Raw genomic sequence first — 24,740 nt, 5'->3', positions numbered from 1 at the left:
AGAAACAACAGAACATTTGGTTTGATTTCACAAGATAAGAATGACGACTGAGTTGGAAGATTGTTTTATGTTTAGTCAAATCTTTCCTACATAAAGTTGGATTACAAAATCATCCCCTAAATTTGTTTTATTCAAGGAATTGAAATTATAGAGAAAATCTGTGAAATGACTTAAAGAAAACAAACCACAAAAACTCCAAGATGCTCTAAACCCCCTGGTTTAGGTCGGCAACCTTTCTGATGACGAGTGCATCTAAAATTTCCTCAGAAGTCAATGTGCCATATGATTGCATTAGCAATAAATTACACACTATATAGAACCACTTTATAGGATTATATTTGTGCGCAGATGTTGGCAGCTATCAGCAAATAGTTATCAGCTACTTTGAAACAAAAAAAAGACTTTTTATCCATAACAGCAAATGAACTGTACAACAGAAAATACAAATGCTATTTATGGTCTCCTCACAACAATGATAAGAAAAATAAACTGGGCCAATATGGCATGTTTGTTAATACAGGGACACACATGTTAATGTGATCTCTGGTCTCCCACTCAGAGACACAGGTCTCCGAGTGTCCAGCATTCAGACCTGAGGACTCTCTTCATGTGAGAGAAAATCTGCTCACACAGATATGTAGAGCCGAATACTGTCAATAAGGCCTCTGCAATGTTCTGAAGACAATTAAACCTGTCAGGCAGTGATGTCCAGCAGGTGGAAATGCAGCTCCATGAACGTGTAGTTACGTTTGATTACGTTTGAAAGCTGCGAACACGAAGGCTGCGAAGTAACGAACTAAAAATTGCTGTTTGTCACCCCTATTTAAGGAAAAACTTCCTTCTGACATCATCATTCCTAAGCCAATCAGATTGTCACGTGACATTCTGGAATGTGGAATGGGGATATATATATTTTTTTAAACAGTTTTCAAATTTAACTTAATATTTAAGTGTTTCTTACTTGACCTGCTTAGTAGATTAAAAAGTTAATTGCCACGAACACCCCTAATGTTATATAACAGACCACAGAAAAAAGACAGCTTTTTTCTGCGTGACAGAGCTATAATAAATGTTTTGTTCTTTTTAATGATCCTACTTTTTATAAAAGGGAACATTATTTAAAGAATATGTATTTAATTAAAAAACTCTGTATTCATCTAAAGGGTATAACAAGAAGGGTGAGCTTCCTGCTCCAAAATGAAATGACCAAAATAAATGTATTTCTCTGCAATTACAAACTCTGTGTAAACAGTCTTGGTGTCAAAATAAAGCTAACGCTGGTGAGATGTCATCAGAGCTGTAAATATTACTGCAGATGTTACTATGTCAAAGTTACTGTGACTCAAACATAGAAAAATGTCTTTTTCATTTCCCTCACCTAATTTTTCAAAGTATTTTATAGCATATAACACCTTTGAAAATATGCTTTGGTTCCCATTTAACTCCAGAACATCATAAATCAAAATATGGATATTACCTGTCCACAGATTCATGGTGACGTAACTGCTCTTTTAACTGTTTGGTGTCTTTGCTTTGTTTGGTGTTTGTAGAAATGGTTTACATGAGCTTTTAGCTGAGACTCAGAGGTTTCTGTGGACACTACTCATGTCAGCACTTATATTTCTGACCTCGTGTTATAATCGATTAAACGCGATCTCCTCCCTTTTGCCCCCATTTTTGATGGTGTGGGTACAAATGATCAGGCATGACATTCTCATAATAAATCAGATAAGATACTGCAAATAGTTAATCCTGCATTTGTGTGATTGAAAAGTGTGTGCAATGACACTGTTTTAAAGATTTAGCCTAAATCATTTTGGCGTGAATGAGCCTAAACATGATGACCGGACTAGTGACACCATATCACCTGTGACACACACACACGCACGTATGACTTTGCCAGTTTCAGCTGAAACAATTTCAGTGTTTCAAACCATGTTCCAGAGTTTTTAGGTCACCGTTCATGAGGTTTCAAGAAGAAAATGAAAGACAGATCTGAATGTTTGAAAGTGTTTTGGAAAAACTCTGTAAAGATTAGATGAACAATACTCAAAGGATAAATTCAACTGTTTTATTTTGTTAGATGAGTTGAAAAAAAAGTTAAACAAGCAAGTAAATAACGAAACAAGGTTAAATGAGGTAAGAACAAAAAGTTAACAAGTAAATAAAGAAACAAGGTTAAATGAAGTAAGAACAAAAAGTTAACAAGTAAATAAAGAAACAAGGTTAAATGAGGTAAGAACAAAAAGTTAACAAGTAAATAAAGAAACAAGGTTAAATGAGGTAAGAACAAAAAGTTAACAAGTAAATAAAGAAACAAGGTTAAATGAGGTAAGAACAAAAAGTTAACAAGCAAATAAAGAAACAAGGCAGAGGAGAGAAACCCCAACAATCCCCTCTGAGCAAGCACTAGGCAACAGTGGGGAGGAAAAACTGCCTTTAAACGGGCAGAAACCTCCGGCAGAACCAGGCTCAGGAGGGGGCAGTCAACTGCCGGGACTGGTTGGGGGGGTGAACAGAGGTGGAGCAAGACGAGGCTACATCAGTTGAAGAAGCAGTATTGTCCCTCTTCCGGAAAAAGCTGAAGAATCTTTTCTTCTTTTTCATGGACTTTTCCACGAGCCCCTTTTTCTCCAGGATGAGGGTTCTCAACTCATGGATGGTTTCGGTGTTTTGCTCCTCAAGTTTCTTGCATGTTTGTTCCACCTGTTCTAATGTTGCTCGTGTTTCTTCAAGCTGTTCTTTGAGCTCTTTGGATGTTGCCTCCTGTGTCAGCTTTGCCTTCTGCAGGTCTGCATTTCTCACTTGATCTTCTTTGTGCAGGCCTTCTAGCTGCTCATTTCTTTTCTGGGTGTCACGGAGCGTACACTGCAGGTCTTCATGCATTTTGTCTTGCTTTTGCTTTTGCGCCTGCATTTCTGTGTTTTCCCGCTTCAAGTTGTTGAATTCCAACAATATCCCCTTAATGAGCTCTGAGTTGTTTTTGGCCATTTGATCGATCCTTTTCTGCATCTGTGAGCATCGTTTTTCCAGAGTTTCCTTTTCTCCCTGCAGCTCACTTGTTTTGACCTTCAGTTCATTACAGAATCCTTGCAACTTTTGATTTTTACTCTCAAAGTCCTTGATAGTGCACTTTTCTTCTGACAGTCTGTCTTGCTGTTGCGCCTTCTCTTGAAGAAGGTCTTTATTTTTTTCTTCAGCTTCATCAAGCTTTCTTTGGAGCAGGTGATTCTGTTGGTCCATGTATTGGAGATCCCACTCTAGCTTATCAATCGTGGCTTTCCTGCCTTGAAGCTGCTCGGACATTTCTTTCACTTCAGCGCTCTTTTGCTTGTTTTCTTTGATGAGGAATACAATCTGCTCTCTGGCTTGAGCAAACTTGATCCCCCAGCCCTCATTAATAATGTTGATGTCGGGCTGGCGCTGTAGTGTTTCTTCCAGGTGTTTGTTTTGTGCTTCCATTTGTAAGCACTTCTTCTCCAGGTGAACTTTTTCTTTTTCAAGTTGTTGAATTTTGTTCTGGAGATGGTTGTTTTCACTCCTACTCTCCTGTAATGCCCTTTGGGTGGATAAGAGGCCATTTGGAGAAGTTGGCCGGCCACGCAAGGAAGGAGAGGCGGCGTAATCGTTTTGTCTCGGTTGCCGTAATCTTGGATACATGCTGGCGTTTGTATCCGATGACTCTGAGAGGTTTCCGAATGTTTCTGTAGTGAACGTTTGAAAGCTGCAAACACGAAGGCTGCGAAGTAACGAACTAAAAATTGCTGTTTGTCACCCCTATTTAAGGAAAAACTTCCTTGTGACATCATCACTCCTAAGCCAATCAGGTTGTCACATGACATTCTGGAATGTGGAATGGGGATATGTTTTTTTTTAAACAGTTTTCAAATTTAACTTAATATTTAAGTGTTTCTTACTTGACCTGCTTAGTCGATTAAAAAGTTAATTGCCACGAACACCCCTAATGTTATATAACAGACCACAGAAAAAAGACAGCTTTTTTCTGCGTGACAGAGCTATAATAAATGTTTTGTTTTTTTAATGATCCTACTTTTTATAAAAGGGAACATTATTTAAAGAATATGTATTTAATTAAAAAACTCTGTATTCATCTAAAGGGTATAACAAGAAGGGTGAGCTTCCTGCTCCAAAATGAAATGACCAAAATAAATGTATTTCTCTGCAATTACAAACTCTGTGTAAACAGTCTTGGTGTCAAAATAAAGCTAACGCTGGTGAGATGTCATCAGAGCTGTAAATATTACTGCAGATGTTACTATGTCAAAGTTACTGTGACTCAAACATAGAAAAATGTCTTTTTCATTTCCCTCACCTAATTTTTCAAAGTATTTTATAGCATATAACACCTTTGAAAATATGCTTTGGTTCCCATTTAACTCCAGAACATCATAAATCAAAATATGGATATTACCTGTCCACAGATTCATGGTGACGTAACTGCTCTTTTAACTGTTTCAGCTGATCCCTGCAATCGTGCACTGAAGTTGTAGATCAAATAAACAAAGCTGAAACCATTAAATAACTAACCAGCCTGTGCGAGCGATCTGTGTCAGCTGATCACTGCGACCGTGCACTGAAGTCTTAGATCAAATAAACAAACCTGAAACCATTTAAATAACTAACCAGCCTGTGACAGCGATCTGTGTCAGCTGATCCCTGCAACCGTGCACTGAAGTTTTAGATCAAATAAACTAAGCTGAAACCATTAAATAACTAACCAGCCTGTGCAAGGGATCTGTGTCAGCTGATCCCTGCAACCGCGCACTGAAGTTTTAGATAAACTTGGCTGAAACCATTAAATAACTAACCAGCCTGTACCAGCGATCTGTTTCAGCTGATCCCTGCAATCATGCACTGAAGTTTTAGATCAAATAAACTAAGTTAAAACCATTAAATAACTAACCAGCCTGTGCCAGGGATCTGTGTCAGCTGATCCCTGCAACCGTGCACTGAAGTTTTAGATAAACTAAGCTGAAACCATCAAATAACTAACCAGCCTGTGCCAGCGATCTGTGTCAGCTGATCCCTGCAACCGTGCACTGAAGTTTTAGATAAAATAAACCAAACCGAAACCATTAAATAACTAACCAGCCTGTGCCAGCGATCTGTGTCAGCTGATCCCTGCAACCGTGCACTGAAGTTTTAGATAAACTAAGCTGAAACAATTAAATAACTAACCAGCCTGTGCCAGCGATCTGTTTCAGCTGATCTTTGCGAATGTGCACTGAAGTCTTAGATCAAAATAAACTAAGCTGAAACCATTAAATAACTAACCAGCCTGTGCCAGCGATCTGTGTCAGCTGATCCCTGCAACCGTGCACTTACGTCTTAGATCAAATAAACTAAGCTGAAACCATTAAATAACTAACCAGCCTGTGCCAGCGATCTGGGTCAGCTGATCCCTGCGAACGTGGACTGAAGTTTTAGATCAAATAAACAAAGCTGAATCCATTAAATAACTAACCAGCGATCTGTGTCAGCTGATCCCTGCGACCGTGCACTGAAGTTTTAGATGAAATAAACTAAGTTGAAACCATTAAATAACTAACCAGCCTGTGCAAGGGATCTGTGCCAGCGATCTGTGTCAGCTGATCTTTGCGACCATGCACTGAAGTCTTAGATCAAATAAACTAACCTGAAACCATTTAAATAACTAACCAGCCTGTGACAGCGATCTGTGTCAGCTGATCCCTGCAACCGTGCACTGAAGATTTAGATCAAATAAACTAAGCTGAAACCATTAAATAACTAACCAGCCTGTGCCAGAGATCTGTGTCAGCTGATCCCTGCGAACGTGGACTGAAGTTTTAGATCAAATAAACTAAGCTGAAACCACTAAATAACTAACCAGCCTGTGTCAGCGATCTGTTTCAGCTGATCCCTGCAAATGTGCACTGAAGTTTTACAGAAAATAAACTAAGCTGAAACCATTAAATAACTAACCAGCCTGTACCAGCGATCTGTTTCAGCTGATCCCTGCAATCATGCACTGAAGTTTTAGATCAAATAAACTAAGTTAAAACCATTAAATAACTAACCAGCCTGTGCCAGGGATCTGTGTCAGCTGATCCCTGCAACCGTGCACTGAAGTTTTAGATAAACTAAGCTGAAACCATCAAATAACTAGCCAGCCTGTGCCAGCGATCTGTTTCATCTGATCCCTGCAACCGTGCACTGAAGTTTTAGATAAACTAAGCTGAAACCATTAAATAACTAACCAGCCTGTGCCAGCGATCTGTGTCAGCTGATCCCTGCAACCGTGCACTGAAGTTTTAGATAAAATAAACCAAACCGAAACCATTAAATAACTAACCAGCCTGTGCCAGCGATCTGTGTCAGCTGATTCCTGCAACCGTGCACTGAAGTTTTAGATAAACTAAGTTGAAACCATTAAATAACTAACCAGCCTGTGCCAACGATCTGTGTCAGCTGATCCCTGCAACCGTGCACTGAAGTTTTAGATAAACTAAGCTGAAACAATTAAATAACTAACCAGCCTGTGCCAGCGATCTGTTTCAGCTGATCTTTGCGAATGTGCACTGAAGTCTTAGATCAAAATAAACTAAGCTGAAACCACGAAATAACTAACCAGCCTGTGCCAGCGATCTGTGTCAGCTGATCCCTGCAACCGTGCACTGAAGTCTTAGATCAAATAAACTAAGTTGAAACCATTAAATAACTAACCAGCCTGTGCCAGCGATCTGTGTCAGCTGATCCCTGCGACCGTGCACTGAAGTTTTAGATAAAATAAACTAAGCTGAAACCATTAAATAACTAACGAGCGATCTGTGTCAGCGGATCCCTGCGACCGTGCACTGAAGTTTAAGATAAAATAAACTAAGTTAAAACCATTAAATAACTAACGAGCGATCTGTGTCAGCTGATCTTTGCGAACGTGCACTGAAGTTTTAGATCAAATAAACTAACCTGAAACCATTAAATAACTAACCAGCCTGTACCAGCGATCTGTTTCAGCTGATCCCTGCAACCGTGCACTGAAGTTTTAGATAAACTTGGCTGAAACCATTAAATAACTAACCAGCCTGTACCAGCGATCTGTTTCAGCTGATCCCTGCAACCGTGCACTGAAGTTTTAGATAAACTAAACTAAGCTGAAACCATTAAATAACTAACCAGCCTGTGCCAGCGATCTGTGTCAGCTGATCCCTGCAACCGTGCACTGAAGTTTTAGATAAAATAAACCAAACCGAAACCATTAAATAACTAACCAGCCTGTGCCAGCGATCTGTGTCAGCTGATCCCTGCAACCGTGCACTGAAGTTTTAGATCAAATAAACTAAGCTGAAACCATTAAATAACTAACCAGCCTGTGCCAGCGATCTGTGTCAGCGGATCCCTGCGACCGTGCACTGAAGTTTTACAGAAAATAAAGTAAGCTGAAACAATTAAATAACTAACCAGCCTGTGCCAACGATCTGTGTCAGCTGATTCCTGCAACCGTGCACTGAAGTTTTAGATAAACTAAGTTGAAACCATTAAATAACTAACCAGCCTGTGCCAGGGATCTGTGTCAGCTGATTCCTGCAACCGTGCACTGAAGTTTTAGATAAACTAAGTTGAAACCATTAAATAACTAACCAGCCTGTGCCAACGATCTGTGTCAGCTGATTCCTGCAACCGTGCACTGAAGTTTTAGATAAACTAAGTTGAAACCATTAAATAACTAACCAGCCTGTGCCAGCGATCTGTGTCAGCTGATCACTGCAACCGTGCACTGAAGTTTTAGATCAAATAAACTAAGCTGAAACCATTAAATAACTAACCAGCCTGTGCCAGCGATCTGTGTCAGCTGATCACTGCAACCGTGCACTGAAGTTTTAGATCAAATAAACTAAGCTGAAACCATTAAATAACTAACCAGCCTGTGCCAGCGATCTGTGTCAGCTGATCCCTGCAACCGTGCACTTACGTCTTAGATCAAATAAACTAAGCTGAAACCATTAAATAACTAACCAGCCTGTGCCAGCGATCTGTGTCAGCTGATCCCTGCAACCGTGCACTGAAGTTTTAGATCAAATAAACTAAGCTGAAACCATTAAATAACCAACCAGCCTGTGCCAGAGATCTGTGTCAGCTGATCCCTGCGAACGTGGACTGAAGTTTTAGATCAAATAAACTAAGTTGAAACCATTAAATAACTAACCAGCGATCTGTGTCAGCTGATCACTGCGACCGTGCACTGAAGTTTTAGATAAAATAAACTAAGTTGAAACCATTAAATAACTAACCAGCCTGTGCCAGCGATCTGTGTCAGCTGATCCTTGCAACCGTGCACTGAAGTCTTAGATCAAATAAACTAAGCTGAAACCATTAAATAACTAACCAGCCTGTGCCAGCGATCTGGGTCAGCTGATCCTTGCAACCGTGCACTGAAGTCTTAGATCAAATAAACTAAGCTGAAACCATTAAATAACTAACCAGCCTGTGCCAGCGATCTGGGTCAGCTGATCCTTGCAACCGTGCACTGAAGTCTTAGATCAAATAAACTAAGCTGAAACCATTAAATAACTAACCAGCCTGTGCCAGCGATCTGGGTCAGCTGATCCTTGCAACCGTGCACTGAAGTTTTAGATCAAATAAACAAAGCTGAAACCATTAAATAACTAACCAGCGATCTGTGTCAGCGTATCCCTGCGACCGTGCACTGAAGTTTTAGATAAAATAAACTAAGCTGAAACCATTAAATAACTAACCAGCGATCTGTGTCAGCGGATCCCTGCGACCGTGCACTGAAGTTTAAGATAAAATAAACTAAGTTGAAACCATTAAATAACTAACCAGCCTGTGCAAGGGATCTGTGCCAGCGATCTGTTTCAGCTGATCTTTGCGAACGTGCACTGAAGTCTTAGATCAAATAAACTAACCTGAAACCATTAAATAACTAACCAGCCTGTACCAGCGATCTGTTTCAGCTGATCCCTGCAACCGTGCACTGAAGTTTTAGATAAACTTGGCTGAAACCATTAAATAACTAACCAGCCTGTGCCAGGAATCTTTGTCAACTGATCCCTGCAACCGTGCACTGAAGTTTTAGATCAAATAAACTAAGCTGAAACCATTAAATAACTAACCAGCGATCTGTGTCAGCTGATCCCTGCGAACGTGGACTGAAGTTGTAGATCAAATAAACAAAGCTGAAACCATTAAATAACTAACCAGCCTGTGCCAGGGATCTGTGTCAGCTGATCTTTGCGACCATGCACTGAAGTCTTAGATCAAATAAACTAAACTGAAACCATTAAATAACTAACCAGCCTGTGCCAGCGATCTGTGTCAGCGGATCCCTGCGACCGTGCACTGAAGTTTTAGATAAAATAAACTAAGTTGAAACCATTAAATAACTAACCAGCCTGTGCAAGGGATCTGTGTCAGCTGATCCCTGCAACCGCGCACTGAAGTTTTAGATAAACTTGGCTGAAACCATTAAATAACTAACCAGCCTGTACCAGCGATCTGTTTCAGCTGATCCCTGCAATCGTGCACTGAAGTTTTAGATCAAATAAACTAAGTTAAAACCATTAAATAACTAACCAGCCTGTGCCAGGGATCTGTGTCAGCTGATCCCTGCAACCGTGCACTGAAGTTTTAGATAAACTTGGCTGAAACCATTAAATAACTAACCAGCCTGTACCAGCGATCTGTTTCAGCTGATCCCTGCAACCGTGCACTGAAGTTTTAGATAAACTTGGCTGAAACCATTAAATAACTAACCAGCCTGTGCCAGCGATCTGTGTCAGCTGATCCCTGCAACCGTGCACTGAAGTTTTAGATAAACTAAGCTGAAACCATTAAATAACCAACCAGGCTGTGCCAGAGATCTGTGTCAGCTGATCCCTGCGAACGTGGACTGAAGTCTTAGATCAAATAAACTAACCTGAAACCATTTAAATAACTAACCAGCCTGTGACAGCGATCTGTGTCAGCTGATCCCTGCAACCGTGCACTGAAGTTTTAGAGAAAATAAACTAAGTTGAAACCATTAAATAACTAACCAGCGTGTGTCAGGGATCTGTGTTAGCTGATCCCTGCGAACGTGGACTGAAGTTTTAGAGAAAATAAACTAAGCTGAAACCATTAAATAACTAACCAGCCTGTGCCAGGGATCTGTGTCAGCTGATCTTTGCGACCATGCACTGAAGTCTTAGATCAAATAAACTAACCTGAAACCATTTAAATAACTAACCAGCCTGTGACAGCGATCTGTGTCAGCTGATCCCTGCAACCGTGCACTGAAGTTTTAGATCAAATAAACTAAGTTGAAACCATTAAATAACTAACCAGCCTGTGCCAGCGATCTGTGTCAGGTGATCCCTGCAACCGTGCACTGAAGTTTTAGATAAACTAAGCTGAAACCATTAAATAACTAACCAGCCTGTGCCAGCGATCTGTGTCAGCTGATCCCTGCAACCGTGCACTGAAGTTTTAGATCAAATAAACTAAGCTGAAACCATTAAATAACTAACCAGCCTGTGCCAGCGATCTGTGTCAGCTGATCCCTGCAACCGTGCACTGAAGTTTTAGATCAAATAAACTAAGCTGAAACCATTAAATAACTAACCAGCCTGTGCCAGCGATCTGTGTCAGCGGATCCCTGCGACCGTGCACTGAAGTTTTACAGAAAATAAAGTAAGCTGAAACCATTAAATAACTAACCAGGCTGTGCCAGAGATCTGTGTCAGCTGATCCCTGCAACCGTGCACTGAAGTTTTAGATAAACTAAGCTGAAACCATTAAATAACTAACCAGCCTGTGCCAGGGATCTGTGTCAGCTGATCCCTGCAACCGTGCACTGAAGTTTTAGATAAACTAAGCTGAAACCATTAAATAACTTGCCAGCCTGTGCCAGCGATCTGTTTCATCTGATCCCTGCAACTGTGCACTGAAGTTTTAGATAAACTTGGCTGAAACCATTAAATAAGTAACCAGCCTGTACCAGCGATCTGTGTCAGCTGATCCCTGCAACCGTGCACTGAAGTTTTAGATAAACTAAGCTGAAACCATTAAATAACTAACCAGCCTGTACCAGCGATCTGTGTCAGCTGATCCCTGCAACCGTGCACTGAAGTTTTAGATAAAATAAACCAAACCGAAACCATTAAATAACTAACCAGCATGTGCCAGCGATCTGTGTCAGCTGATTCCTGCAACCGTGCACTGAAGTTTTAGATAAACTAAGCTGAAACCATTAAATAACTAACCAGCCTGTGCCAGCGATCTGTGTCAGAGGATCCCTGCGAACGTGGACTGAAGTTTTAGATAAACTTGGCTGAAACCATTAAATAACTAACCAGCCTGTACCAGCGATCTGTTTCAGCTGATCCCTGCAATCGTGCACTGAAGTTTTAGATCAAATAAACTAAGTTAAAACCATTAAATAACTAACCAGCCTGTGCCAGGGATCTGTGTCAGCTGATCCCTTCAACCGTGCACTGAAGTTTTAGATAAAATAAACCAAACCGAAACCATTAAATAACTAACCAGCGTGTGTCAGGGATCTGTGTTAGCTGATCCCTGCAACTGTGCACTGAAGTTTTACAGAAAATAAAGTAAGCTGAAACCATTAAATAACTAGCCAGCCTGTGCCAGCGATCTGTGTCAGCTGATCCCTGCAACCGTGCACTGAAGTTTTAGATAAACTTGGCTGAAACCATTAAATAAGTAACCAGCCTGTACCAGCGATCTGTGTCAGCTGATCCCTGCAACCGTGCACTGAAGTTTTAGATAAACTAAGCTGAAACCATTAAATAACTAACCAGCCTGTGCCAGCGATCTGTGTCAGCTGATCCCTGCAACCGTGCACTGAAGTTTTAGATAAAATAAAACAAACCGAAACCATTAAATAACTAACCAGCATGTGCCAGCGATCTGTGTCAGCTGATTCCTGCAACCGTGCACTGAAGTTTTAGATAAACTTGGCTGAAACCATTAAATAACTAACCAGCCTGTGCCAGCGATCTGTGTCAGCTGATCCCTGCAACCGTGCACTGAAGTTTTAGATCAAATAAACTAAGTTGAAACCATTAAATAACTAACCAGCCTGTGCCAGCGATCTGTGTCAGCTGATCCCTGCAACCGTGCACTGACGTTTTAGATAAACTAAGCTGAAACCATTAAATAACTGACCAGCCTGTGCCAGCGATCTGTTTCAGCTGATCCCTGCGACCGTGCACTGAAGTTTTAGATCAAATAAACTAAGTTGAAACCATTAAATAACTAACCAGCCTGTGCCAGCGATCTGTGTCAGCTGATCCCTGCAACCGTGCACTGACGTTTTAGATAAAACAAACTAAGCTGAAACCATTAAATAACTAACCAGCCTGTGCCAGCGATCTGTTTCAGCTGATCCCTGCGAACGTGGACTGAAGTCTTAGATCAAAATAAACTAAGCTGAAACCACAAAATAACTAACCAGCCTGTGCCAGCGATCTGTGTCAGCTGATCCCTGCAACCGTGCACTGAAGTTTTAGATAAAATAAACTAAGCTGAAACCATTAAATAACTAACCAGCCTGTGCCAGCGATCTGTGTCAGCTGATCCCTGCGAACGTGGACTGAAGTTTTAGATAAAATAAACTAAGTTGAAACCATTAAATAACTAACCAGCCTGTGCCAGCGATCTGTGTCAGCTGATCCCTGCAACCGTGCACTGAAGTTTTAGATAAAATAAACTAAGCTGAAACCATTAAATAACTAACCAGCCTGTGCCAGCGATCTTTGTCAGCTGATCCTTGCAAACGTGCACTGAAGTTTTAGATAAAATAAACTAACTTGAAACCATTAAATAACTAACCAGCCTGTGCCAGCGATCTCTTTCAGCTGATCTTTGCGAATGTGCACTGAAGTCTTAGATCAAATAAACTAAGCTGAAACCATTAAATAACTAACCAGCCTGTGCCAGCGCTCTGTGTCAACTGATCCCTGCAACCGTGCACTGAATTTTTAGAGAAAATAAACTAAGTTGAAACCATTAAATAACTAACCAGCCTGTGCCAGGGATCTGTGTCAGCTGATCCCTGCAACCGTGCACTGAAGTTTTAGATCAAATAAACTAAGCTGAAACCATTAAATAACTAACCAGCCTGTGCCAGCGATCTGTGTCAGCTGATCCCTGCGAACATGGACTGAAGTCTTAGATCAAATAAACTAAGCTGAAACCATTAAATAACTAACCAGCCTGTGCCAGCGATCTGTTTCATCTGATCCCTGCGAACGTGGACTGAAGTTTTAGAGAAAATAAACTAAGTTGAAACCATTAAATAACTAACCAGCCTGTCCCAGCGATCTGTTTCATCTGATCCCTGCGAACGTGGACTGAAGTTTTAGAGAAAATAAACTAAGTTGAAACCATTAAATAACTAACCAGCCTGTGCCAGGAATCTTTGTCAACTGATCCCTGCAACCGTGCACTGAATTTTTTAGAGAAAATAAACTAAGTTGAAACCATTAAATAACTAACCAGCCTGTGCGAGCGATCTGTGTCAGCTGATCCCTGCAACCGTGGACTGAAGTTTTAGATCAAATAAACTAAGCTGAAACCATTAAATAACTAACCAGCGATCTGTGTCAGCTGATCCCTGCGACCGTGCACTGAAGTTTTAGATAAACTTGGCTGAAACCATTAAATAACTAACCAGCCTGTGCCAGAGATCTGTGTCAGCTGATCCCTGCGAACGTGGACTGAAGTTGTAGAACAAATAAACAAAGCTGAAACCATTAAATAACTAACCAGCCTGTGCCAGGGATCTGTGTCAGCTGATCTTTGCGACCATGCACTGAAGTCTTAGATCAAATAAACTAACCTGAAACCATTTAAATAACTAACCAGCCTGTGACAGCGATCTGTGTCAGCTGATCCCTGCAACCGTGCACTGAAGTTTTAGAGAAAATAAACTAAGTTGAAACCATTAAATAACTAACCAGCCTGTGTAAGGGATCTGTGTCAGCTGATCCCTGCAACCGTGCACTGAAGTTTTAGATAAACTTGGCTGAAACCATTAAATAACTAACCAGCCTGTACCAGCGATCTGTTTCAGCTGATCCCTGCAACCGTGCACTGAAGTTTTAGATAAACTTGGCTGAAACCATTAAATAACTAACCAGCCTGTACCAGCGATCTGTTTCAGCTGATCCCTGCAATCGTGCACTGAAGTTTTAGATAAAATAAACTAAGCTGAAACCATTAAATAACTAACCAGCCTGTGCCAGGGATCTGTGTCAGCTGATCCCTGCAACCGTGCACTGAAGTTTTAGATAAACTAAGCTGAAACCATTAAATAACTAACCAGTCTGTGCCAGAGATCTGTGTCAGCTGATCTTTGCGACCATGCACTGAAGTCTTAGATCAAATAAACTAACCTGAAACCATTAAATAACTAACCAGCCTGTGCGAGCGATCTGTGTCAGCTGATCCCTGCAACCGTGCACTGAAGTTTTAGATCAAATAAACTAAGCTGAAACCATTAAATAACTAACCAGCCTGTGCCAGCGATCTGTGTCAGCTGATCCCTGCAACCGTGCACTGAAGTTTTACAGAAAATAAAGTAAGCTGAAACCATTAAATAACTAACCAGCCTGTGCCAGCGATCTGTGTCAGCGGATCCCTGCAACCGTGCACTGAAGTTTTAGATCAAATAAACTAAGTTGAAACCATTAAATAACTAACCAGCGTGTGTCAGGGATCTGTGTTAGCTGATCCCTGCAACTGTGCACTGAAGTTTTACAGAAAATAAAGTAAGCTGAAACCATTAAATAACTAACCAGCCTGTACCAGCGATCTGTTTCAGCTGATCCCTGCAATCGTGCACTGAAGTTTTAGATCAAATAAACTAAGTTAAAACCATTAAATAACTAACCAGCCTGTGCCAGGGATCTGTGTCAGCTGATCCCTGCAACCGTGCACTGAAGTTTTAGATAAACTAAGCTGAAACCATTAAATAGCTAACCAGCCTGTGCCAGGGATCTGTGTCAGCTGATCCCTGCAACCGTGCACTGAAGTTTTAGATAAACTAAGCTGAAACCATTAAATAACTAACCAGCCTGTGCCAGCGATCTGTGTCAGCTGATCCCTGCAACCGTGCACTGAAGTTTTAGATAAACTAAGCTGAAACCATTAAATAACTAACCAGCCTGTGCCAGCGATCTGTTTCATCTGATCCCTGCAACCGTGCACTGAAGTTTTAGATAAACTAAGCTGAAACCATTAAATAACTTGCCAGCCTGTGCCAGCGATCTGTTTCATCTGATCCCTGCAACCGTGCACTGAAGTTTTAGATAAACTAAGCTGAAACCATTATATAACTAACCAGCCTGTGCCAGCGATCTGTGTCAGCTGATCCCTGCAACCGTGCACTGAAGTTTTAGATAAAATAAACCAAACTGAAACCATTAAATAACTAACCAGCCTGTGCCAGCGATCTGTTTCAGCTGATCTTTGCGAATGTGCACTGAAGTCTTAGATCAAAATAAACTAACCTGAAACTATTAAATAACTAACCAGCGTGTGTCAGGAATCTGTGTTAGCTGATCTCTGCGACCGTGCACTGAAGTTTTAGATTAAATAAACCAAACCTAAACCATTAAATAACTAACCAGCCTGTGCCAGCGATCTGTGTCAGCTAATCCCTGCAACCGTGCACTGAAGTTTTAGATAAAATAAACTAAGCTGAAACCATTAAATAACTAACCAGTCTGTACCAGCGATCTGTGTCAGCTGATCCCTGCGAATGTGGACTGAAGTTTTAGATCAAATAAACCAAACCTAAACCATTAAATAACTAACCAGCCTGTGCCAGCGATCTGTGTCAGCTGATCCCTGCAACCGTGCACTGAAGTTTTAGATTAAATAAACCAAACCTAAACCATTAAATAACTAACCAGCCTGTGCCAGCGATCTGTGTCAGCTGATCCCTGCAACCGTGCACTGAAGTTTTAGATTAAATAAACCAAACCTAAACCATTAAATAACTAACCAGCCTGTGCCAGCGATCTGTGTCAGCTGATCCCTGCAACCGTGCACTGAAGTTTTAGATAAACTAAGCTGAAACCATTAAATAACTAACCAGCCTGTACCAGCGATCTGTGTCAGCTGATCCCTGCAACCGTGCACTGAAGTTTTAGATAAACTTGGCTGAAACCATTAAATAACTAACCAGCCTGTACCAGCGATCTGTGTCAGCTGATCCCTGCAACCGTGCACTGAAGTTTTAGATAAACTAAGCTGAAACCATTAAATAACTAACCAGCCTGTACCAGCGATCTGTGTCAGCTGATCCCTGCAACCGTGCACTGAAGTTTTAGATAAAATAAACCAAACCGAAACCATTAAATAACTAACCAGCATGTGCCAGCGATCTGTGTCAGCTGATTCCTGCAACCGTGCACTGAAGTTTTAGATAAACTAAGCTGAAACCATTAAATAACTAACCAGCCTGTGCCAGCGATCTGTGTCAGAGGATCCCTGCGAACGTGGACTGAAGTTTTAGATCAAATAAACTAAGCTGAAACCATTAAATAACTAACCAGCCTGTGCCAGCGATCTGTTTCAGCTGATCCCTGCAACCGTGCACTGAAGTTTTAGATCAAATAAACAAAGCTGAAACCATTAAATAACTAACCAGCGATCTGTGTCAGCTGATCCCTGCGACCGTGCACTGAAGTTTAAGATAAAATAAACTAAGCTGAAACCATTAAATAACCAACCAGCCTGTGCCAGCGATCTGTGTCAGCTGATCCCTGCGAACGTGGACTGAAGTTTTAGATCAAATAAACTAAGCTGAAACCACTAAATAACTAACCAGCCTGTGCCAGCGATCTGTGTCAGCTGATCCCTGCAACCGCGCACTGAAGTTTTAGATAAACTTGGCTGAAACCATTAAATAACTAACCAGCCTGTACCAGCGATCTGTTTCAGCTGATCCCTGCAATCGTGCACTGAAGTTTTAGATCAAATAAACTAAGTTAAAACCATTAAATAACTAACCAGCCTGTGCCAGGGATCTGTGTCAGCTGATCCCTTCAACCGTGCACTGAAGTTTTAGATAAAATAAACCAAACCGAAACCATTAAATAACTAACCAGCGTGTGTCAGGGATCTGTGTTAGCTGATCCCTGCAACTGTGCACTGAAGTTTTACAGAAAATAAAGTAAGCTGAAACCATTAAATAACTAACCAGCCTGTGCCAGCGATCTGTTTCATCTGATCCCTGCAACCGTGCACTGAAGTTTTAGATAAACTAAGCTTAAACCATTAAATAACTAACCAGCCTGTGCCAGCGATCTGTGTCAGCTGATCCCTGCAACCGTGCACTGAAGTTTTAGATAAAATAAACCAAACCGAAACCATTAAATAACTAACCAGCCTGTGCCAGCGATCTGTGTCAGCTGATCCCTGCAACCGTGCACTGAAGTTTTAGATAAACTAAGCTGAAACCATTAAATAACTAACCAGTCTGTACCAGCGATTCTGTGTCAGCTGATCCCGGCAAACGTGCACTGAAGTTTTAGATTAAATAAACCAAACCTAAACCATTAAATAACTAACCAGCCTGTGCCAGCGATCTGTGTCAGCTGATCCCTGCAACCGTGCACTGAAGTTTTAGATAAACTTGGCTGAAACCATTAAATAACTAACCAGCCTGTACCAGCGATCTGTGTCAGCTGATCCCTGCAATCGTGCACTGAAGTTTTAGATAAACTAAGCTGAAACCATTAAATAACTAACCAGCATGTGCCAGCGATCTGTGTCAGCTGATTCCTGCAACCGTGCACTGAAGTTTTAGATAAACTAAGCTGAAACCATTAAATAACTAACCAGCCTGTGCCAGCGATCTGTGTCAGCTGATCCCTGCAACCGTGCACTGAAGTTTTAGATCAAATAAACTAAGTTGAAACCATTAAATAACTAACCAGCCTGTGCCAGCGATCTGTTTCAGCTGATACCTGCGACCGTGCACTGAAGTTTTACAGAAAATAAAGTAAGCTGAAACCATTAAATAACGAACCAGCCTGTGCGAGCGATCTGTGTCAGCTGATCCCTGCAACCGTGCACTGACGTTTTAGATAAACTAAGCTGAAACCATTAAATAACTGACCAGCCTGTGCCAGCGATCTGTTTCAGCTGATCCCTGCGACCGTGCACTGAAGTTTTAGATCAAATAAACTAAGTTGAAACCATTAAATAACTAACCAGCCTGTGCCAGCGATCTGTGTCAGCTGATCCCTGCAACCGTGCACTGACGTTTTAGATAAAATAAACTAAGGTGAAACCATTAAATAACTAACCAGCCTGTGCCAGCGATCTGTTTCAGCTGATCCCTGCGAACGTGGACTGAAGTCTTAGATCAAAATAAACTAAGCTGAAACCACAAAATAACTAACCAGCCTGTGCCAGCGATCTGTGTCAGCTGATCCCTGCAACCGTGCACTGAAGTTTTAGATAAAATAAACTAAGCTGAAACCATTAAATAACTAACCAGCCTGTGCCAGCGATCTGTGTAAAGCTGATCCCTGCGAACGTGGACTGAAGTTTTACAGAAAATAAACTAAGCTGAAACCATTAAATAACTAACCAGCCTGTGCCAGCGATCTGTGTCAGCTGATCCCTGCAACCGTGCACTGAAGTTTTAGATAAAATAAACTAAGCTGAAACCATTAAATAACTAACCAGCCTGTGCCAGCGATGTTTGTCAGCTGATCCTTGCAAACGTGCACTGAAGTTTTAGATAAAATAAACTAACTTGAAACCATTAAATAACTAACCAGCCTGTGCCAGCGATCTGTTTCAGCTGATCTTTGCGAATGTGCACTGAAGTCTTAGATCAAATAAACTAAGTTGAAACCATTAAATAACTAACCAGCCTGTGCCAGCGCTCTGTGTCAACTGATCCCTGCAACCGTGCACTGAATTTTTAGAGAAAATAAACTAAGTTGAAACCATTAAATAACTAACCAGCCTGTGCCAGGGATCTGTGTCAGCTGATCCCTGCAACCGTGCACTGAAGTTTTAGATCAAATAAACTAAGCTGAAACCATTAAATAACTAACCAGCCTGTGCCAGCGATCTGTGTCAGCTGATCCCTGCGAACGTGGACTGAAGTCTTAGATCAAATAAACTAAGCTGAAACCATTAAATAACTAACCAGCCTGTTCAAGGGATCTGTGTCAGCTGATCCCTGCAACCGCGCACTGAAGTTTTAGATAAACTTGGCTGAAACCATTAAATAACTAACCAGCCTGTGCCAGCGATCTGTTTCAGCTGATCCCTGCAATCGTGCACTGAAGTTTTAGATCAAATAAACTAACTTGAAACCATTAAATAACTAACCAGCCTGTGCCAGCGATCTGTTTCAGCTGATCTTTGCGAATGTGCACTGAAGTCTTAGATCAAATAAACTAAGCTGAAACCATTAAATAACTAACCAGCCTGTGCCAGCGCTCTGTGTCAACTGATCCCTGCAACCGTGCACTGAATTTTTAGAGAAAATAAACTAAGTTGAAACCATTAAATAACTAACCAGCCTGTGCCAGCGATCTGTGTCAGCTGATCCCTGCAACCGTGCACTGAAGTTTTAGATCAAATAAACTAAGCTGAAACCATTAAATAACTAACCAGCCTGTGCCAGCGATCTGTGTCAGCTGATCCCTGCAACCGTGCACTGAAGTTTTAGATCAAATAAACTAAGCTGAAACCATTAAATAACTAACCAGCCTGTGCCAGCGCTCTGTGTCAACTGATCCCTGCAACCGTGCACTGAATTTTTAGAGAAAATAAACTAAGTTGAAACCATTAAATAACTAACCAGCCTGTGCCAGCGATCTGTGTCAGCTGATCCCTGCAACCGTGCACTGAAGTTTTAGATCAAATAAACTAAGCTGAAACCATTAAATAACTAACCAGCCTGTGCCAGCGATCTGTGTCAGCTGATCCCTGCGAACGTGGACTGAAGTCTTAGATCAAATAAACTAAGTTAAAACCATTAAATAACTAACCAGCCTGTGCCAGGGATCTGTGTCAGCTGATCCCTGCAACCGTGCACTGAAGTTTTAGATAAACTAAGCTGAAACCATTAAATAACTAACCAGCCTGTGCCAGCGATCTGTGTCAGCTGATCCCTGCAACCGTGCACTGAAGTTTTAGATAAAATAAACCAAACCGAAACCATTAAATAACTAACCAGCCTGTGCCAGCGATCTGTTTCATCTGATCCCTGCAACCGTGCACTGAAGTTTTAGATAAACTAAGCTGAAACCATTAAATAACTAACCAGCCTGTGCCAACGATCTGTGTTAGCTGATCCCTGCAACCGTGCACTGAAGTTTTAGATAAACTAAGCTGAAACCATTAAATAACTAACCAGCGATCTGTGTCAGCTGATCCCTGCAACCGTGCACTGAAGTTTTAGATCAAATAAACTAAGCTGAAACCATTAAATAACCAACCAGGCTGTGCCAGAGATCTGTGTCAGCTGATCCCTGCGAACGTGGACTGAAGTTGTAGATCAAATAAACTAAGCTGAAACCACTAAATAACTAACCAGCCTGTGCCAGCGATCTGTGTCAGCTGATCCCTGCAACCGTGCACTGAAGTTTTAGAGAAAATAAACTAAGTTGAAACCATTAAATAACTAACCAGCCTGTGCCAGGAATCTTTGTCAACTGATCCCTGCAAATGTGCACTGAAGTTTTACAGAAAATAAAGTAAGCTGAAACAATTAAATGACTAAGCAGCCTGTGCCAGCGATCTGTGTCAGCTGATCTTTGCGACCATGCACTGAAGTCTTAGATCAAATAAACTAACCTGAAACCATTAAATAACTAACCAGCCTGTGCCAGCGATCTGTGTCAGCTGATCTTTGCGACCGTGCACTGAAGTTTTAGATCAAATAAACTAAGCTGAAACCATTAAATAACCAACCAGCCTGTGCCAGAGATCTGTGTCAGCTGATCCCTGCAACCGTGCACTGAAGTTTTAGATCAAATAAACTAAGCTGAAACCATTAAATAACCAACCAGCCTGTGCCAGAGATCTGTGTCAGCTGATCCCTGCGAACGTGGACTGAAGTTGTAGATCAAATAAACAAAGCTGAAACCATTAAATAACTAACCAGCGATCTGTGTCAGCTGATCCCTGCAACCATGCACTGAAGTTTTAGAGAAAATAAACTAAGTTGAAACCATTAAATAACTAACCAGCGTGTGTCAGGGATCTGTGTCAGCTGAACCCTGCAACCATGCACTGAAGTTTTAGATCAAATAAACTAAGCTGAAACCATTAAATAACTAACCAGCGATCTGTGTCAGCTGATCCCTGCAACCGTGCACTGAAGTTTTAGATAAAATAAACCAAACCGAAACCATTAAATAACTAACCAGCCTGTACCAGCGATCTGTGTCAGCTGATCCCTGCAACCGTGCACTGAAGTCTTAGATCAAATAAACTAAGCTGAAACCATTAAATAACTAACCAGCCTGTGCCAGCGATCTGTGTCAGCTGATTCCTGCAACCGTGCACTGAAGTTTTAGATAAACTAAGCTGAAACCATTAAATAACTAACCAGCCTGTCCCAGCGATCTGTGTCAGCTGATCCCTGCGAACGTGGACTGAAGTTTTAGAGAAAATAAACTAAGTTGAAACCATTAAATAACTAGCCAGCCTGTGCCAGGGATCTGTGTCAGCTGATCCCTGCAACCGTGCACTGAAGTTTTAGATAAACTAAGCTGAAACCATTAAATAACTAGCCAGCCTGTCCCAGCGATCTGTGTCAGCTGATCCCTGCGAACGTGGACTGAAGTTTTAGAGAAAATAAACTAAGTTGAAACCATTAAATAACTAACCAGCCTGTGCCAGGGATCTGTGTCAGCTGATCTTTGCGACCATGCACTGAAGTCTTAGATCAAATAAACTAACCTGAAACCATTAAATAACTAACCAGCCTGTGCGAGCGATCTGTGTCAGCTGATCCCTGCAACCGTGGACTGAAGTTTTAGATCAAATAAACTAAGCTGAAACCATTAAATAACCAACCAGGCTGTGCCAGAGATCTGTGTCAGCTGATCCCTGCAACCGCGCACTGAAGTTTTAGATAAACTAAGCTGAAACCATTAAATAACTAACCAGCCTGTACCAGCGATCTGTTTCAGCTGATCCCTGCAATCGTGCACTGAAGTTTTAGATCAAATAAACTAAGTTAAAACCATTAAATAACTAACCAGCCTGTGCCAGGGATCTGTGTCAGCTGATCCCTGCAACCGTGCACTGAAGTTTTAGATAAACTAAGCTGAAACAATTAAATAACTAACCAGCCTGTGCCAGCGATCTGTTTCAGCTGATCTTTGCGAATGTGCACTGAAGTCTTAGATCAAAATAAACTAAGCTGAAACCACGAAATAACTAACCAGCCTGTACCAGCGATCTGTGTCAGCTGATCCCTGCAACCGTGCACTGAAGTTTTAGATAAACTAAGCTGAAACAATTAAATAACTAACCAGCCTGTGCCAGCGATCTGTTTCAGCTGATCTTTGCGAATGTGCACTGAAGTCTTAGATCAAAATAAACTAAGCTGAAACCACGAAATAACTAACCAGCCTGTGCCAGCGCTCTGTGTCAACTGATCCCTGCAACCGTGCACTGAAGTTTTAGATCAAATAAACTAAGCTGAAACCATTAAATAACCAAGCAGCTGTTGTGATATTTTGATACCATAGTAGCATTTACAGGATATTGTTTTATTGTGATATTATACAGAAAAGAGTTACTCAATAAGGCCCATCTACTAGTTGTTTTTCTCTTTCTCTCTGACCCAAGAATCAATGTGTAAGACTCACAGGCTGGTACCCCAAGGTCGAAAACACCACAGAGATGAGACCACTTCCTTACTCCCATCCTCCCTTTTTCTTTATCTCCTGGAAAAGGCTCGTTAAAGGCTAGGTGGTTTGTTTCAGAATTCACTAATGAAAGAACTCTGTATTTTATGTCTAGGAGTGTATTTTGCTGGGATGATCATAAATTATAGCTGAACTGATAAACTACACAAGGGATACTTTGCTCAGAAGGCAGGAAGACGTTTCCTTATTTAGTCTGTACCGGTTTGAACTGGGAAAGCTGACACACGAACCTTTTTTTCCTCTATATAAACTGCTGTGTATCAAATAAACCTTTGAGTCGATTTGGGAAGACAACCTGAAGCAGTCTGTGTTTCCTTGTTCTCCCAAGCTGCTCCCGACGTCGTAACTAACCCAGCTGAATGGCATACCTGAGTGTTACTTTAAATAATTAGGAATCTTAGAAGGAAAGGACAGAACTCTGCTTATCGCTCACGCCACGGAGGAAACCCGGGACGGCAATTTCCTTCACCAGCCTGTGCCAGAGATCTGTGTCAGCTGATCCCTGCAAACCGTGCACTGAAGTTTAAGATAAAATAAACTAAGCTGAAACCACTAAATAACTAACCAGCCTGTGCCAGCGGTCTGTGTTAGCTGATCCCTGCAACCGTGCACTGAATTTTTAGAGAAAATAAACTAAGTTGAAACCATTAAATAACTAACCAGCGTGTGTCAGGGATCTGTGTTAGCTGATCCCTGCAACTGTGCACTGAAATTTTACAGAAAATAAAGTAAGCTGAAACCATTAAATAACTAACCAGCCTGTGCCAGCGATCTGTGCCAGCTGATCCCTGCAACCATGCACTGAAGTTTTAGATAAACTAAGCTGAAACCATTAAATAACTAACCAGCCTGTGCCAGCGATCTGTGTCAGCTGATCCCTGCAACCGTGCACTGAATTTTTAGATAAACTAAGCTGAAACCATTAAATAACTAACCAGCCTGTGCGAGCGATCTGTGTCAGCTGATCCCTGCAACCGTGCACTGAAGTTTTAGATAAACTTGGCTGAAACCATTAAATAACTAACCAGCCTGTGCCAGCGATCTGTGTCAGCTGATCCCTGCGAACGTGGACTGAAGTTTTAGATCAAATAAACTAAGCTGAAACCATTAAATAACTAACCAGCCTGTGCGAGCGATCTGTGTCAGCTGATCCCTGCAACCGTGCACTGAATTTTTAGATAAACTAAGCTGAAACCATTAAATAACTAACCAGCCTGTGCGAGCGATCTGTGTCAGCTGATCCCTGCAACCGTGCACTGAAGTTTTAGATAAACTTGGCTGAAACCATTAAATAACTAACCAGCCTGTGCCAGCGATCTGTGTCAGCTGATCCCTGCAACCGTGCACTGAAGTTTTAGATAAACTAAGTTGAAACCATTAAATAACTAACCAGCCTGTGCCAGCGATCTGTGTCAGCGGATCCCTGCAACCGTGCACTGAAGTTTTAGAGAAAATAAACTAAGTTGAAACCATTAAATAACTAACCAGCCTGTGCCAGGGATCTGTGTCAGCTGATCCCTGCAACTGTGCACTGAAGTTTTAGATAAACTAAGCTGAAACCATTAAATAACTAACCAGCCTGTGCCAGCGATCTGTGTCAGCGGATACCTGCGACCGTGCACTGAAGTTTTACAGAAAATAAAATAAGCTGAAACCATTAAATAACTAACCAGCCTGTGCCAGCGATCTATGTCAGCTGATCCCTGCAACCGTGCACTGAAGTTTTAGATCAAATAAACTAAGCTGAAACCATTAAATAACTAACCAGCCTGTGCCAGCGATCTATGTCAGCTGATCCCTGCAACCGTGCACTGAAGT

This window comes from Mchenga conophoros, linkage group LG3, assembly GCF_057382185.1.
Source record: "Mchenga conophoros isolate Kocher_MC1m ecotype Shallow Benthic linkage group LG3, M_conophoros_male_GT1.1, whole genome shotgun sequence".
Lineage (NCBI taxonomy): Eukaryota > Metazoa > Chordata > Actinopteri > Cichliformes > Cichlidae > Mchenga > Mchenga conophoros.
This window is presented reverse-complemented; position numbering follows the sequence as displayed.